At 53.3% G+C, this 8641-nt stretch overlaps 1 protein-coding gene across 2 annotated transcripts in view; it reads left to right on the top strand.

The window, feature by feature from the left end:
- Positions 1-5784: 5784 nt before the first annotated feature.
- PSD4 (pleckstrin and Sec7 domain containing 4) overlaps positions 5785-8641 on the top strand; it is a 28880-nt gene continuing 26023 nt past the window's right edge. For both annotated transcript variants that reach the window (XM_025354734.1, XM_025354733.1), the window contains exon 1: positions 5785-5863. The gene's annotated coding sequence lies outside the window, so the exon portion shown is untranslated. The remainder of the gene's footprint in view (positions 5864-8641) is intronic.

Below are 8641 nucleotides of genomic sequence, written 5' to 3'. Positions count from 1 at the left end.
GCCTCACCATTTCCTGCCTGTGCAAGCCCAAGTGGCGGCTGACCCTCTGTCTCCTCATCTGTTCTGTAGCCCAGAGATAATAAAGCCCCTCACCCTGACCCCAGCCCCCCAGGAACTAGAGATGATGCGTGGAGAGGGCCTGGTAAGTGTCAACACACTGGGGGCCTCAGGAAAGGGTCCTGGGCTTTATGTCAGGTGCCATTTCCTTCATTGGTGGCCTCTCTCCTCTCTCCCCTCTGCCTCCCAGGAGGGGCTGACTATGTGCTGAGATCCCCAGGGGCCCCTCTCCTGGAAGGTGGGCTCCACTCGCTGGTCTGTGCTCAGTGTGGAGAAGCCGCCTGTGCTGAGCAGCTGCTTCTGCAGGCAAACAGGAAGCAGCTTACCTTGAGGGAGGCAGCAGAGTTGCCTGGCTGTGCTGTGTGTCTGCTGTGTTGTATGTCCTCTGTGCCGTGGGGAGGAGGACAGGCTGGGGAGGGAACTCCCAACACACACACACACACACACACACACACACACACAATATGCAAGACCCACTGCGTGGAAGGAACGGGGAGAGGCAGGTCCCATTCCCCTTAGTATGGTCTTGAAGAGAGGCTGAGCAACCTTTATTCATTCATCAAATGGCTGTGGAGCAAGTGTGAGCCAGGTGCTCTGCTATAAAGCACATGGGCCAGTCCTTGAAGAAGTCAAGGGGAGGGTGGGAACCCATAACTAAGCCGAGGGGCAGGGCCTGGACTTGGGGAAGGGGGAAGATCACTGGTGCCTCCCTTTCAGCTTCAGGAAGCCATGGATTACCAGGAAGTCTGGACTGGAGAGGGCAGAGCCCCGACTTGAGGAGGTGACACTTCACCTCTTGGCCTCCTGGCTTCTGTTTTCCGCATCTGCTGCCAGCCCCACTTGTCCATAACCTCTAGCCACGTACAATATAGATCACTTTCGCTTCTAATCTTCCTGCACTTTTCAGCAGCAGTCAACCAAGCCAACCACTTCCTCCGTCTGAAGTAACCACCTCTTGTCTTCTGTGAGAACATGGCTCTCCCCTTGCTTCTCTCACCTTCGCAACAGTCCCTTTTCAGTCTCCTTTGCAGACTTGTACCCTCCCATCCGGGTAGGCACCACCTTCCCTCTCCCAGCTCAGATGGGCTCCAGGTGCGTTTTTCAGTTGCCTACTTGAAATATCTCACAGGTAGTTCAAATCCAATATTTAAAACTTAAACTCTGGGCCGGGGCGCGGTGGCTCAGGCCTGTAATCCCAGCACTTTGGGAGCCCGAAGTGGGCAGATCACCTGAGGTCGGAAGTTCAAGACCAGCCTGACCAACATGGAGAAACCCCGTCTCTACTAAAAATGCAAAATGCGTGGTGGCGCATGCCTGTAATCCCAGCTACTCGGGAGGCTGAGGCAGGAGAATCGCTTGAACCCGGGAGGCGGAGGTTGTGGTGAGCTGAGATAGCACCATTGCATTTCAACCTGGGCAACAAGAGCGAAACTCCATCTCTAAATAAATAAATAAATAAATAAATAAATAAATAAATAAAAGTTAAACTCTGGATTTTCTCCCCTGAGCCTCATCTCCTAGTTCTTTCCTATTTCAGCAAATGCCATTATTACCACCCATCTGGTTGCTTAAGTCAGTAATCTGGAAGTTGCCCATGACTTCCCCTCCCATCTTGACCCCTCAAATATAATGAAGCAACAGGTTCTATAATCATATGTATTCCCAGCCCTATGCCTCCCTTCTCTCCTATGACTGTCCCAGCCAAGCAACTGTCCCCTGTCACCTGGACTCTCCCAGAGCCTCCTAACTGGTCTCCTTGAACTTACATAGCCTCTACCATCTCTTCTCCATACAGCAGACAGATCCATCTGTTCTCCATATAGCAGATGGACGATCTTAAAAGTAAATACACAAAGACTCTTTGACCTGTCATTTCTCTGCTTTAAAAATGCACCCTGGGGGTTGGGCGTGGTGGCTCACGCCTGTAATCTCAGCACTTTGGGAGGCCAAGGTGGGCGGATTACCTGAGGACAGGAGTTCCAGACCCAGCCTGGCCAACATGGCGAAACCCCAACTCTACTAAAAATGCAAAAATGAGCTGGGTATGGTGGCACACGTTAGTAATCCCAATTACTCGGGAGGCTGAGGCAGTAGAATCGCTTGAACTCAAGAGGTGGAGGTTGCAGTGAACTGAGATCTCCCCACTGCACTTCAGCCTGGGAGACAGAGCAAGACTCCGTCTCAAAAACAAACAAACAAACAAGGCTGGGCACGGTGGCTCACGCCTGTAATCCCAGCACTTTGGGAGGCCGAGGTGGGCGGATCATGAGGTCAGGAAATCGAGACCATCCTGGCTAACACGGTGGAACCCTGTCTCTACTAAAAATACAAAAAATTAGCCGGGCATGGTGGCGGGCACCTGTAGTCCCAGCTACTCTGGAGGCTGAGGCAGGAGAATTGCTTGAACTTGGGAGGTGGAGATTGCAGTAAGCCAAGATAGCGCCACTGCACTCCAGCCTGGACGACAGAGCGAGATTCCGTCTCAAAAAACAAACAAACAAACAAACAAACAAAAATGTACTCTGGGCCAGACATGGTGGCTCATGCTTGTAATTCCAGCACTTTGGGAGGCTGAGGCGGGTGGATCACTTGAGGTCAGGCATTTGAGACCAACCTGGCCTACATGATGAAAACCTGTCTCTACTAAAAATACAAAAATTAGCCAGATGTGGTGGCAGATGCCTGTAATCCCAGCTCCTTGCGAGGCAGAGGCAAGAGAATTGCTTGAATCCGGGAGGCAGAGGTTGCAGTGAGCTGAGATCATGCCACTGCACCCCAGCCTGGGTGACAGAGTGAGACTGTCTCAAAAAAAAAAAAAAAAAAAAAAAATGCACCCTGTCTTGCCACTGGGGTGCCTGTAGGATCTGGCCCTGCCCCTCCTGGACCTCTGGGACTGCGCTGCACCACACTGGCTTGCTTTCTATTCCCTGGAAATGTGGAGACCTTTCCCACCTCAGGGAAGGAATTAGAAGCCGAAAATGTCCTTCCATGCTGGACTGTCCTCACCAGGACATGGTGCAGCTTCAGAGGCCTTCCCGAATTCCCATGGCAGTGCGCTCACCCTCGCTGCTCTCTTATTTCTCTCTGCTTCTTCCCGGGCATTCCTCACAATTTATGATAAAGTTTGATTCATGAGTCCGATTGTTTATTTTCTTTCTCTATCAGTAGACTGGAAGCTCCCTAAGAACAGGAGTTGTTCTACAGTAGACAGGCCTAAGCAAACCTACCCCAAAGTCTGAGGAAGCTGACAAGTTGAAAGAAAGAGGCTGAGAAAGCTAGGGGACTTTCCAACAGAAGCCATGTAGGTGTCTCATGCGGCGATGAGATGGGATGATGGATCCCCGCATTAGCACCCACAGCCAGGGCTCATAGGCCATAGGGTAGGGGTGGTTCAGATGGAATTTGTAAGACAATGGAAGTGTAATATCATCAAGGTTGTTTGACCTACAGGTAGCATTTATGGACTTACAGTAAGTTCTTGCTCTTACACAGGGAACAATAGATAAACTGGAAATCATAGAGGCCCTGCCTTGGAACTGGGGTCACTCAGTTAAGTCAATGTGGCAGGTTAGCTTTCAAGATGGACTTGCCTCAGCTTCCACAGGGGTCATGTGTTTTATTCCTGATAGGTCAGCGGCTTGTAGCATAGAGCCTACACGGATCAGGTGCTGGCTTTGAGCCATGGCCATGTGCTGGAGGCACCCCTAGAGGCTGGGGGCTGGAGTGGAGGGTTTGCATTTAGGTCTTCGTGACTTCAGGTTTCTGACTTACCCAGCTTGATGGAGAGAGAGTTGTAAAAGCTGAAATATATGAGGAAGAACAGCTTGGAGAAGAGAACGAACCAGGTTTGCCTTATAAACATTGAGTTTGAGGTGCTGGTGAGCTAAGCGTGCCCCCAACATTTGCCAGCCGCAGGAAGTGGAGAATGGAGGACCCCATCTGATATGTCCGAATATATGAAAGTTAAGACTAAAGCTCACAAACTGTCATATAAAATGTATCCTGCCGGGTGCGGTGGCTCACACCTGTAATCTAGCACCATAGGAGGCCAAGGCAGGTGGATCACCTGAGGTCGGGAGTTGGAGACCAGCCTGGCCAACATGGAGAAACCCCGTCTCTACTAAAAATACAAAATTAGCCGGGCATGGTGGCGCATGCCTGTAATCCCAGCTACTCGGGAGACTGAGGCAGGATAATCACTTGAACCTGGAAGGCGGAGGTTGTCGTGAGCCGAGATGGCATCATTGCACTCCAGCCTGGGCAACAACAAGAGCAAAACTCTGTTTCAAAAAAAAAAAAGTGTATATTCTCCTACCTAATTCTCCTACCTCCCACCTTCATCATGGCCTGGAGCTCCAGGTTGGAGGGAGGATTCTCAGCCGCCTCTGAGTGTTGCTGCCACAGCACAGCCCACCCCAGCCTTTGGCCCGTGTCACAGCTCCACCTCCCTTTCTCTTCCTCACCCTGCTCTGTATCATACATGCGTGTGGGTGGGTGACCTGCCCACAGGTTCAAGCTCTCTCTACCTGCTCCCGTCTCTGCTATCAGGACTCTTGCCAGCACTCCACCCAATCTCGGGCAGTGCAGTGTGCGTGCCCACATGGGGAGGAGGCCATTTGGGCCCCAGAAGTGGAGAATCTCGGGATCTGGGGCACCCAGAGTGTGGTGGAGAAGCAGGGTGCACGGGCTCCATGTTGGTACGTTCCTGTGGACTCTGCACCCTGTGGGGAGGGGTGAGGCTGTGGGTTAGCCAGAGCCCGACCCTCTCAACTCTGGGTTGGGGCGTGCATGTGAGTGCACAAGTGAGGGAGTCTCCTGGTCAGCTGGAATCGTGAAAAGGAGAGTTCAGGGAGGGTGGGAGTGGTGGAGCCTCAGCAGAGAAGTTGATGGTCACTGATGCTGAGGAAGTAGATTGGGTGGAGGGAGGAGAATGGCATGTTGAGTGCGCTCCCCACCAGCCTCACTCACACTCGTGGACACTGCGGCCTGTGTCTCGAGGACATGTGTTGAGAATTCAGCCGTGGGGAATGGAGGTCCATTGGTTCACATAGTCAGAGGCTCTGTATTCTAACCGCAGCTTTGGGATTTTCCGACTGTGCAACCCTGGGCAGTGGCTTAGTGTCTCTGAGCTTGCCTCCAGATCCAGATCTGTATGATGGGTTTATTAATGCTTCATAAAGTAGGTGTGAGGAGGGGTTGAGGTGCTATTGGGAGACACTTTGCAACTAAAAGGCAACTGTATCACTTGCGTTATTACCAGTGACATGAGACAAAAACTGAAATGTCGTTTGTTAAAAACCAGAAATTGCCTGACTTAGGGCCCTCCGGTCTCTCACTGGGTGCCCTGCAGGGGACTGAGAGCCAGGGCAAGACTGAGAACCTGGGGCGGAACTGCAGGGAGGAAGGAGGTGGGGCCTGCTTAGCGACCAGGCCTCGGCGGCCCCTTCCCCTTTCAATCCCAGGCCCCTGAATGGCAGGGAGAGGACAGTTCCACCATGGCAGGTTCTTTCTAGGCTAGTGTGCAGGGTAGGGGTCTCCAAGGAGCAGAGGCATGGGGAAGGGAGTTGGAGGCGCTGGGCCCAGGAGGAGAGACTCTTGTCTTGTGGGCAGGAAGTGTGAGGTGTTGAGCAGCTAGGGAACCCTGGGGAGGCGGCAGGGAGCAGGAGGGGTGTGTGTTGTGGTGAGGAGGAGCGGAAGTCGGAAGCTCCAGCCGTCACAGCCACATTCACTGGGCAAGCCGACTGTGCAGCCAGGAAGTGCTCTTGGGGACCCCAGGCCAAGCCATCCCTTCTTGGGTCCTTTGGAGGTGAGTTAAGTGGGTCTGCCTAGGGTGGGGCTGGAGGAACCTGCGGGAGCAGGGAATGTGGAGAGTCATATGTGGGTCCTTGTGGCAGGGGCTGGGGCAGGTGGGCAGGGGAGAGGCGAGGGCTCTGGCAGTGCCGTGTGCACCTGCCGTGAGCCTAGGCTAGGCTAGGCCCCTTCTTCCCCCCTCCTGCTCTCTGTCTCATCCCCCTCCTCCCTCAGCCTGCCCCTCCTCATCTGACCCTTCTCCGATTCCCTGCCCTGGCCCCACTGACCCCTGTTGTTTCCCTTCCCTGGCTCCCCGCAGAGCCCCTGGAGGTCTGCAATAGTGAAGGGTGAAGGAAGTTCCTTGCTAAATCTCTTGTGAGTATCACTGGGTCCCCAGTGACTGCTGTGGCTGAGTACCCAGTGGGAGCTTTTGTGGCCAAAGGCCCCAAGTGATCCTCGACCCTAGACTCCAGAAGGAGGGAGTCTGGAAGGCCTGGGTTTGGGGTGGGGGCAGCTCTGAGTGTGGTTGCTGTAGGAACTCAGAGTCAACTTGGCCATGAGGGGACTCCCAGCTTCATCTTGCCTTCCAGGACCATCCTGGAGAAGCTTGAGGAGAGGTAAGGGGACCCTCCTTACTGGTTTAGCTCTGGCTTAGGCCTGTTGTCCTGATGGGCAATAGGAACCACTGAACTCTCAAAGTGCGCCTGTGTGGGACACTCTAAGGCCCACTGCAATCGTTATTGTCATAGTAAAGGGAGTTGCATGGAAGGAAAGTCCCCTGACACCACCATTCCCCTCTTATTCCAGGGCCTAAAATCCCACAGTTGAAGTCACTCCTCTGCTAGAATGCAGGGAAGGGTGGTCTGTCATCAGCTGATGATAAATACTCCTTCGTTCATCGGACCTTGGCCCAGCTTTAAAAAGTGGGCCCCGAGCAGGCCTGTCTCCCAGCTTCCTAGGACTCTAGAGCATCACATGGCCTCTCCTCCTACAGACAAGGAACCGCCTAGCATGGGGATCGGAACCCGGGCTGCTGAGCTCTTTGTTGGAGAGACCCACAGAAGGGGTGAGGGATGTGGGGTGAGAGGACCCAGGAAGGAGAGGCCCAGACTGGTGCCAGCACCCTAGGGGTCTTTGTCCTCCCCAGGCAGTTTACTCCTGGGACTTTACCCCTACCCCCATGATCTCTCCCCTGGATCCTCTCTGCCTACCTCAGACCGCCATCCTCTGCTCCCTTCCTGAGCCTCAGCTGGCCTCACCACAGGCCTTTAGTAGCACTGGTTCTCTCTCTCTCTCTCTCTCTCTCTCTGTGTGTGTGTGTGTGTGTGTGTGTGTGTGTGCAAATTTGCATGATAGCTCTTTCTGTGTGGGCAGGATGTGGGGCCTTCTCTAGTCATTTCTCTCACGGTGCTTCAGGTCCCAGGTTCAGACAGAGGCCTCTGTCCTGTAGCTCCAGGCCAGGGAGCTCCACTCATGGTTCCTGCCTACAGCAACATCTGTAATTCGGCAGCTTCCTGGGCTGCAGAGGGACAGGACAGGTCACCTCCTAAGTCCTTGGACCCGCCAGAAGCCTTCATACTTTTTCCATAGGAGGGAAAACATGTCCAGGGTAAAAGGAGGGAGTGTTTGCTTGCTGAGTCTGGAAGCTCAAAAAGGGAAACAGAGACAGGCACCCTCTGGATGAAGGCTCAGGGCTGACTCACTGAGGAGGCCGAGAGCTGAGCCTGACCAGGAGGGCTATTTGTTTGTTTTTGTTAATTTTGGCTTCTCTAAATGGACAGCACAACAACAAAGTTAAACTGAGCAGGACACGGTATTTCCTGAGCACCCACTAAGGGCCAGGCCCAGCACTCAGACCCATTCCAGCTTTACAACAAACCTGTGAAGCGTAGCTTTACTGGGTCTTAGTTCCTTATTTTACAGATAAGGAACCAGGTGGAGTTTTTCAGCCAGAGTCACATGGCTTGTCAGCTGTAGAGTTAGGATGGGATTCTCTCTGCATTCTTCACTATGACCCTGAAATGGGCAAAGGAGGGTGGTCAGTGCTGCGCACCCAAGGCCATCACCTTCCTACTCAGGGCAGGCTCATACCCCAGCCTCTGTGCCCGATCTCCCGGTTCTTCAGCCAGAGCACTGAGGTGCAATGGTTCCGAGGGGAGGGTGCAATGGTTCAGAGGGTGCAATTGCAAGGCTGCAATGCCAGGCTGAGGGTGACAAACAAACTCACTGTTAGCACAACTCGGGTGCCAGGTGTCAGCTGGGTTCCTTCCTGCCCCCTAGGGTCAAAAAGAAATTGCCTTGAAGCCCGGGGGTGGGGCAGGTGGGAGGGACTCTGTCTTCTAGTCCCTCAGCCACCACTTTCTGTGTCCTTCAACTCCCACAAGAGGGACATAAGGCTTAGCCCCTGCAGTATTCTCCATGAGAAACATGCACCGCCTCCCCACCGTGGTGAAGATTCCTTGAAACGCAGTCAGCTGTGCTCAAGAAGAGTGGCTAGTGGGCGGCAGAGTGGAGCCGTGCTCTCTCTTTCCCACCTGGGCTCCCTCCCTGCTCCCTCCCCTCTGAACCCTCCTTAAACTTTCAGAGCCACCTCAGTGCTCAGAAAAGATGAAGGACCACTTTAATGTAGAGGTGACAGAACTCAGCTGGTGGGGCAGATGGCAATTCTTTTGCTGCGGATTGCTTTCCTCCTGCTTTCCTTCTGGTTGGGATAACAGACAGGAGATTTTAAAAAGAGATTTGACTAAACACTAGGGGTGGAAAAACACAAGTAAACCAAGAAAATTTTAGATGC

The sequence above is a fragment of the Theropithecus gelada genome, chromosome 13, assembly GCF_003255815.1.
Source record: "Theropithecus gelada isolate Dixy chromosome 13, Tgel_1.0, whole genome shotgun sequence".
In the NCBI taxonomy this organism is placed as follows: domain Eukaryota; kingdom Metazoa; phylum Chordata; class Mammalia; order Primates; family Cercopithecidae; genus Theropithecus; species Theropithecus gelada.
Note: the sequence above shows the minus strand (reverse complement) of the source record. Positions and strands in the feature narration are given on the sequence as shown.